Here is a 7,848-nt window from a genome sequence, read left to right as displayed (position 1 = left end):
ATGTCAATAATTAATAAAATTATTTTTTTTAAATTCACTCTTAACCTAAATTCTTAGTCTAAACGCGATTCGGTCTAAACATTATCGCTATTTTAACCATCCAAAAAAATTTTCACACTTAACCATCGTTTAAATCCTAAAAGGTGAATCTCCTCTACAAGATAAGATAATTCGACAACACTATAAGAGAAAAATGCTATCACTCTTCTAGGTATAATTCAATTCCACCGAAATAGATAAACTCTATCTCATTAATTCTTTGACTTAAGCGTGCATGTATTACTTCCGTCGCTCCTAGAGTTTGGTCGTGCCACCGGCTAATTCCCGACTCAATTCATCAACCCGTGCAAGCGACTCCGTGTACAATTCTGATTCATAATACTAAAAGAAAGAATTATTATAATCATTATTAATAATTTTAGATAATAGTCTTATGATATAGAGTTTAATGGCAGAAAGTTTAAAATTCAATATCGTTGTTAAAAAAAATTGACATAAAAAAACGATTTTGTTAAGTAGACAATAACTTTTGTAAACAACGTGAATAATAGGTTCTAGAATTGACTCAATAAAGCAAAAAGTATTCCACTTCCAAATTACCTCCTAAACTGTGAAATTTCGTGGTTGGAGAGATTTGGGCTCTCATCAATAGTCCAAAGATGAAGGGTGAAGAACTTAGAGAAAGGAGTGAGAGAGAGAGAGATAGATGAACAGAGGAGGAAGATGCAAGTGAAGAAGAAGCTATTAGTGAGTTGGAATTTGGAGAATTGGAATCTACAGAAGGAGAGAATAAGAGAAGATGAGAAAGAGGAATTTTGGCAAAGATGAAAGTTGTGTTCATTCATCATCTGTTTCTACATTACATGCTTATCTTTATATAGTTACACGAGAGCTAATTAATTTAATCTGCCTAACTAACTTTGCAAGCTGGCAACTCTAACTGACTAATACTAACAGCAGCAATTAACTAACTAATTCTAAGTCTGTTATATCAGGTTACAACCTCCCTCAAACTAGGATTATGAATATCCAAAAGGCCTAGTTTAGAAATGTTGCTTGAGAAGAGACCAGGGGCTAAGGCCTTGGTAAGGAAGTCAGCCAACTGGTTCGATGAAGAAACCGGCATGAGGTGTGTGAGACCTAAGAGATGTTGGTTTCGAGCAGTGCGGCAATCAATCTCAATGTGCTTAGTTCTCTCGTGGAAGATAGGATTAGTGGCAATGTGGATGGCTGATCTATTGTCGCAGAAAAGTGTGATGGGCTCTGTCAGTGGCATGCCCAAATCATTCATGATGTAAGATAGCCATTGAGCTTGCCATGTTGCCAGGGCCAGAGCTCTGTACTCAGCTTCTGAGGACGACCTCGCAACAATGTTCTGTTTCTTGCTTTTCCAACTAATGAGTGACTTTTTAATGTAGAAGCAATGACCAGTGATGGATTTTCTGAAATCTGCACACGTTGCCTAGTCTGCATCCGAGAACCCTGTGAGTTTAAGATCATTGGTAGCCAAGAAGAACAGACCAACTGAGGGACATCCTTTTAAGTACCGCAGTACCCTGTGAGCAGCTTGCAGGTGTACATCTGTGGGATAGTCAATAAACTAACTAAGTCTTCCAATTGCGTAAGCTAAATCTGGCTTTATGTTGGTCAGGTACAAAAGCCTGCCAACTAGTTGTCTGTATGGGGCTCGATCCTCTAATGCATTGCCGCTTTTCCTTGACAATTTTGATGCAGAAGTATAATCCATTGGAGTGCTAGCTGGCTTGCACTCTAAGAAGCTGAAGTCTTTGAGGATGTCTAAGGCATACTTGCGTTGACAAAGATGGATCCCTTTTGATGAGCGGGCCACTTCCATGCCTAGGAAGTACTTCAAGTCCCCCAAATCTTTAATTTTGAATTTTTGATCAAGTAGCTGCTTGATTGAATCAATCTCAGCAAGATCATTGCCTGTCAAGACCAAGTCATCAACGTAAACCATGATGATTGTAACCCCCCTGAGCTGTGATTTTGGTGTACAAAGAATGATCTGATTCTGATTTGGAGAAACCAGTCGAGCTCAATGTTTCAATCAATTTCAAATTCCACTACCTACTAGCTTGCCGCAGGCCGTAGAGCGATTTTCGCAATTTACACACTGAGTTCGTTGCCAGTTTAGATTTTTGAAGCCCTGGCGGAAGCTTCATATAGACCTCTTCATGTAGGTCGCCGTGCAAGAAAGCAGTATTCACATCTAGCTGCTTGATATGCCATTATTTTGCAGCCGCCAAGGCCAAAACCACTCTCAAAGTTGACATTCGAACCACTGGGCTGAATGTGTCAATAAAGTCGACACATTCAATTTGTGTGAACCCCTTTGCAACCAACCTGGCTTTGTATCTTTCGATGGTTCCATCAGGGAGGAATTTAATATTGAACACCCACTTGCAGGCTATAGCTTTCTTGCCATGAGGGAGTGTTGTGATTTGCCAAGTTTGATTTTTCTTCAAAGCCTCAAGTTCGCTTTGTATAGCTTCTCTCCAGCAAGGGTGAGCAGCAGCTTCCTCATAGTTACTAGGTACAACATTTGCAGTAACAGCCAAAGAGAAAACCTTGTGTTTTGGATTGAGTGCATCATAGGAAATTTGCTGCAAAATAGGGTACCTGCAAAGAGGATGAGTGGAACTAGAAACTGAACTGTTCACTTTACAATGATAGTCTTTGAGATAGGCTAGTAACCTTTTAATTCTCGTGGATTTTCTAAGTTCAAGTGGTTGTGGATTTTGATGTGATGCATGTGATGTATGATTTTCTGTTTGTTCAGCAGTGTGTGTTGAATGTGCAGGTTCATTTATGGTGTGATCAGCAAATTCAGAATGCAAATTTGATGGTGTTTGAAAATTTTGATAGTTTTGATGATGTGCAAGTGGAACATAAGTTTGAGGCATGTGTGGTTGATGCAAACTAGGAGCAAATGAGTCAGTGTAGTGAGAATCATAAGTGAATGGATCAAAGTTGTAATTTTGCTGTGAAATTTTATTGTGATTATGCGGATCAGAATCACAGGCACAATATGGAAAGTGATTTTCATAGAAAACATCTCTAGATGTGAAAATTCTTTGGGTTTTTACAACAATGAGTGTGAATCCTTTTGTTCCTTCTTTAAAACCGAGAAAAGCACATTTTTGTGCTCTCGGGTCCAATTTAGTTTTTCCATTTGTAAGAGTTGATGCATAGGCGAGACATCCAAAAACCTTTAAATTGGACAGATTAGATATTTGGTTGAAAATAAATTCAAAAGGTGATTTGTCATCAAGAAATTGGCTTGGCAATATGTTGATGATATGCACAGCATGCTTTACAGCAAAATTCCAAAAATATTTAGGCATAGATGAGTGGAATAGCAATGCTCTAGCCACCCCCAAAATGTGTTGGTGTTTTCTTTCCACTATCCCATTTTGCTGTGGAGTTTCAACACATGAAGTGTGGTGCACAATACCTTGGAATGCGTAAAATGATTGCATAGTAAACTCAGGACCATTGTCAGTCCTTAGACACTTGACAGTGTGATTGAATTGAGTTTGAACAAATTTTATAAAGGTTTTAACCAAGTTTGAAGTTTCTGACTTTGCTTTCATACAAAAATTCAGGTGTATCTACTTTTGTCATCAATTATGGTAAAAAAATATTTGTGAGCATTAATGGAAGGGACTGAAATTGGTCCCCAGATATCAAGATGCAGCAAATCAAAACAAGCATTAGATTCAGAATTGCTATAAGAGAAAGGTAAGCGTTTTGGCTTTGCTAAATGACATGAGTTACATGGGTTTATTTGTTCATTACAATCAATGAAGGGATAAATTTTGTGCATTACATGCAATCTATTTTGAGGGATATGACCTAATCTAGAATGCCAAAGTGCATTTATTTGAACTGATAATGCAGTGCAAGTTGCAGTGCTATTATTGGTGGAAAGTGCTGCTGTGAAAGTGAGCGGCAGCTTTGCTGAATTATGCATGCTATGATTATTGTGTGTTGCAGAAACAGAATTAAAAGATTGGCTATTATAGAGACCGTCAGCACATTTAGCTACTCCAATCCTCTTCAAACTAGTTTGCTCCTGAATCTCACAGATTTTATCATCAATTAACATTTGACACTTCAATTCATCAGTCAATTTTGAAACAAAAATCAATTTGAATTCAAAAGTTGGAATGAATAGCACATTTGAAAGAAATAATTGATTAGAAAATCTAATGGTGCCAATGATGGTACTTGTCGTATGGCTGCCATCAGGCATTCTAACAATTATAGGTTTTACTTGGTAGTGTGAATAATAATCATTTATGTCAAAAGTGATATGATCAGTGGCCCCCCGTGTCTATGACCCAGAAGGGGAATTTTGCAGTAACAAAGGATGAAATATTGCTACTGTATTTTAAAACAACAATTTTACCTTGATTCATGGGAGTAGTGTGTGGGTTGTGACTTGAGGTTGCTGTTGAGCCTCTTGTCCTTTGAGAAATTTGATAATTGCTTCCTTTTGGAGTGAATTGAGATCATAACTTGGCTCCTCACTAGCTTCCTTATGGCAATTGCCCATACTAACTTGGCTGAGATCATCATTTCTCTTCTCAGCATGTGGTTCAGTAGTGGTGAAATCGATGCTGCCAGTTTGTCGTTGCCTTAGATGGGGTGGCAAGCCAAGCTTTTTATAGCATGTATTAATGGTATTTTCGGATTTATCATAGAATGTGCATTACATTTTGGTTCCTCTGCCTCTACCATTGCCTTGGTATCTCCCTCTGCTTCTGCCTCTCCCTCTATTTCTGTCATCATTTGGTTGATAAGGAGGTATTGCTTTGTTAAAGAAGATCTTTGAATTTTGGCAATCATTGAATTGTCTTTCTTGTTGTGTCAACATGGAGAAGGCAGTGTCTATATCAGGCATGGGAGTCATCAACATTAGTTGCGATCTGACAGCAGTATACTAGTCATTGAGATCTCTCAAAAATCTTGTTGTATAATCCTCTCTTCTGAATTCTCGCATCACATTCAGTCCACATGTGCATGATTGTTCACAATGAGTGCACTCTGGAATTGGCCTGAAATTGTTCAAGTATTCCCAAATTGATTGTAGCTTCGTGTAGTAAGCAGTTATAGTGGCATCTCTTTGCCTGAGTTGGAAGAGCTCTTCTTGTAACTCAGCAACTCTGAACTTGTCACCCTGATAGTACCTCCGTTTCAATTCTTTCCACAAGTCTGAGGCGTTGTTGTTCCAAATTACACTTCCTGAGATTTCTAGACTGAGGGACATAGTTATCCATGACACCAGATAGGTGTTGCACTTCTCCCAGACTTCAAATAGTGGATCGAGTTCGTTCGGTTTCACAATGGATCCATTGATAAATTTCAACTTGTTCTTTGATTTCAGAGCTAGAAGCATGCCTCGGCTCCACGAACTATAATTGCTTGCATTCAATTTAATAGGTATGAGAGGATTACCTGGACTTTCACTTGGATGGATGAAATAGGGGCTCGTTGGATCTTGCATCGGATTTACAGTAGTTCTTGCTACATGAGCTTGAATTGCAGAGATCTGACTCAAAAAATTTGCAATTGATTGTGCGTCCATAGGAACGGCTGGATTCGATTGATTAGTTGTCATCGTTGATTGAGGAATTGATGTAGATTCAAGAAATTGAGAAATTGAGAAAGAATTAGGTCTAACAGCTTCAAAACGAAAAGCAAGCAAAAGAGGTAGGTAATCGATGAATCCGGTTTGGTTTCAGATTTAGATCTTTCACCTTCAGTCTCGTTGATCGGAGCTGCGATCTCTCCTCCACGCTCACTGCACCATGTGAAATTTCGTGGTTTGAGAGATTTGGGCTCTCATCAATCTCTGTCAAGTCAGTCCAAAGGTGAAGGGTGAAGAACTTAGAGAAGGGAGTGAGAGAGAGAGAGAGAGAGATGAACAGAGGAGGAAGATGCAAGTGAAGAAGAAGCTGTTAGTGAGTTGGAATTTGGAGAATTGGAATCTGCAGAAGGAGAGAATCAGAGAAGACGAGAAAGAGAAATTTTGGCGAACATGAAAGTTGTGTTCATTCATCATCTGTTTCTGCATTACATGCTTATCTTTATATAGTTACACAAGAGCTAATTAACTTAATCTGCCTAACTAACTTTGCTAGCTGGCAACTCTAACTGACTAATACTAATAGCAACAATTAACTAACTAATTCTAAGTCTGTTATATCAGGTTACGTAAATCTTAACATTTGGATAATCATCTGCATACCTAGTGAATTAAACATCCGGCCATTGTTAACTGTACATAAGTAAACGAATCAAAAGAAATAACCATCTAATTAAAAATAATGAACATAATCATCTACATACTTATTGAATTAAACATCCAATATATCTATTGTTCACATTGTTTAATATTCTCATTGTGTACCTATACTTTTCCTAAACAAAATTCCTATGCAAACTTTTGTTAGGATTTGGTTGAATTAGTCCCACATTGCTTAGGATAGCAAATGGAGTGGGTGGCCTAGGCTATAAATATGAGGCTAAGTTCTCCATATTTTTTGCACCAGTCGAAAACATTTAAAGCTTGTATCTGACTTTTCTTTTCCTCTATACTCTTTGATTAGAGAGTGTTGTGAGGTGTAGTTAAATATTTGCTTTGAGAGTGTGGATGTATTGGGGTGCCGGTGTTAGAGAGAAAGAAGTCTATGTGTTGTAACAATTTTCACATAGTGATATTCTTTGGTTGTCATTTGACAACGGCCGTGGTTTTTTTCTCCAATAATTGGGGTTTTCCACGTTAAATTCTTGTGTTGTGATTGTGTCTATTTTATTTCTCTATAAAAGATATTTTCTCAAGGGAGAATAGTGTATTATTCCCAACAACTTTGACCTTTCATTGTAACACTATCAAAATTTTTTTTTTTTTTTTGGTGACTGAAATAAATTAAACAAAGAAAAACAAAGGAAACAAAACAAGGAACTGCTTAAATAGAGGGACAGTCCCGTTTAAGACTACTCTTAAACTCCTCCCAAGGTGAAAGAAGCTCCACATGCGAAAGTTGTAACTTCATCGCCATCTTTGCCATAGTATCTGCCACCGTGTTTGCATCTCTCATAATCAAACGAAAGTCAACACGCCAATTCCAATGCATGATATCTCTTATTTTGAGCACCAGTGGATCAATAAACCCAGAACCATCTTGAGTAACAAGATTAAATGCTGCCACACAATCCGTCTCACAAATAACATCTCGTTGACCCACATCCCAAGCTAAGAGATATCCTCTCCAAATAGCAAACAATTCTCCTTGAAGAATACTATTACTCTCAATCATTCCCAAACACCCCCTTTGCCAGCTCCCATTACAATCTCTAATAACACAAGCAAAACCAACACTATCACCCAAACCAAAATAACTAGCATCACAATTAATCTTAAAAGTACCAATAGATGGAGATTCCAAAAACTATTTAGAGTAGAGGGAAGGAACATACGTTGTAATTCAAAAATATTCCTAAGCTCCTTTTCTGAAGTTAATGCCAAACAAACTGACACTATCAACAGTTTAACACCACTCCGTAAATTTAAGATTAATCGTCTTATACATTTATTTATTAGATTTTGTTAAAAAACAACTTTTTATAACTAACAACCATCGAGAAATAATAGATGGATAAATAATTAAGTCCCCTCCAAAACACATGATTCACCGTGTTCAATTCGCAATCTTGGGTAGTAAATGCCGATCTCACCCCAAAGGCTATACTCTCGGTTTTGGGGGAATTAATACTTGTGTTTTAATATATTAAATTTTGAAACTTGAAAGTAACAATTTG

The sequence above is a fragment of the Arachis ipaensis genome, chromosome B03 (genome assembly GCF_000816755.2).
Source record: "Arachis ipaensis cultivar K30076 chromosome B03, Araip1.1, whole genome shotgun sequence".
NCBI classification, from domain to species: Eukaryota; Viridiplantae; Streptophyta; class Magnoliopsida; order Fabales; family Fabaceae; genus Arachis; species Arachis ipaensis.
This window is presented reverse-complemented; position numbering follows the sequence as displayed.